We start from the raw sequence: 1,899 nt of genomic DNA on the forward strand, positions 1-1,899 counted from the left end.
AACCGAACCATTCTGAGGGTTCTTACCTCTTCCTGCTAACTTCATGTTCCACCTGGTATCTCACGTGTCTCACTGTCCTGTTAAGAAGCTGGGCAGATTGGGCATAATGGCAAGACAGTGTCAAGGAGCTTTTTGCGTTATAATAAGGTGTGTGATTAAGTGTAGATTTAAGGGTCAAATTCTCCCTTCTGCTCAGAGAATTCAGCAGTCATATGGTTCAAAATGGCTTGTTACCAAAATCTGATGCGGCTATTGAACATTCTGGTTCCACTGCTTTGAGTAGGGGTTACACGTTTTATATCAGAGTCTGAAGGAACCAAAAAAGTAACAAATAGAAATAAAGAAAGGAAGTTTGAGGGGCTTCCCTGGTGGCGCAGTGGTTGAGAGTCCGCCTGCCGATGCAGGCGACACGGGTTCGTGCCCCGGTCCGGGAAGATCCCACGTGCCGCGGAGCGGCTGGGCCCGTGAGCCATGGCCGCTGAGCCTGCGCGTCCGGAGCCTGTGCTCCGCAACGGGAGAGGCCACAACAGTGAGAGGCCCGCGTACCGCAAAAGAAAAAAAAAAAAGAAAGGAAGTTTGAAAGGCAGGGACTGTTAAAAGAGCAACAGAAAGACTGCAAAGTGAAAACATTAAGCTAAGGAGACAGCACACAGTGCAGGCGTGTATAACAGCAATGCCACATGAAAATGTAAGGGGATATATATGGATAATTCAGAGGAAATTACTCTGAAAAGAACTTTCTGGTTAGTTGTGGGGTGGGGGAAATACCTGGACAAGGAGCGAAAACAACTCTCTGCTGTCGTCGTAGTATCCTTAGCACCCAGCCCAGTGCTGCCAATGAATATTTGTATAAGAATTAGAACACCGGCCAAAATACCCGATGTTTTCAGAAAAACTATACATTTCGGTGACACAGTCACTTCTATGCCCCACAGGCCCCATCTATGGCAGGATTTGTGGGGAAAATGACCTGACTTAAAGGAAAGTATAGGGCATCAATAGGCTACAGTTCATCTGGCTGCATGGGGGGCGGGGGCGGGTGGGACGCGAAGAGGAAATAAGCTCTGCTGAGCTGGTATGAGACCACCCTTGAGGTGTGCCTTTTACGTTACTGTCTGCCAGTTTCCTGCCCAACTTCTGTCTCCACCTCGTCGACCCGAGGCCACCGAGGAGTTAGCCGGGGGCGGTGTTCTGTGGTTGTCACTGGGAGTCTCTTGGGGCACCACGCCTCCTTTCCCTTGGCGTCTCTCGCCTTCACCTGCCGCGCTGCCCCTCGCGCGTCTGCAAAGATGCAGAGGTCGAAGCACGTTGTCGTGCGGCGCTTGAAACGCTCTCAGAACGAGCCTCCGGCGCCCGGCCACTAACACCAACCAGGATCCTGGGATCGCCTCTAGGATCCCTATAGGTGCTCCCGCCCCCTCCTGAGGTCCCCCCTCCCCAACTCTAGGCTTGCGTCCCCGGCCCACGCCCGCCACTTGAGGGTCGTCCCAGGGTCGCTGAGGTCCTCCGCGCCGCTGGGCTCGCGGCGTGAAGGGAGGCGGAAGGCGGGAACCGGGGGGGGGGCGCCCGAGCTCGCGCGCCACGACGCCCAGCGCGGGATTTGCCGCCTTCAGCTGCAGCAGCTGCAGCAGCGGCGGCGGCGGCGGGAAGAGGGGCGGAGGGCGGTGAGGAGGGCTGCAGCCCGGGCCAGGAGGGAGGGAGGGAGGGAGGGAGGGGGGCCGGGAGGCTGTGCCAGGCGAGCCGGAGGGGTGCTCGGCGCTCGCCCGCCCTCCTTCCGGGAGCGAGGATGCAGACTCTGAAACTGGCGCTGCTGGGCTGAGGCGGAGGCAGCGGAGTTGCAGCGCGCGCGGCTCGGTGAGTGTGTCTCCTGAGCGCGGACAGGCGGGGGGGGGCGGGGGA

This window comes from Physeter macrocephalus, chromosome 5, assembly GCF_002837175.3.
Source record: "Physeter macrocephalus isolate SW-GA chromosome 5, ASM283717v5, whole genome shotgun sequence".
NCBI lineage: Eukaryota > Metazoa > Chordata > Mammalia > Artiodactyla > Physeteridae > Physeter > Physeter macrocephalus.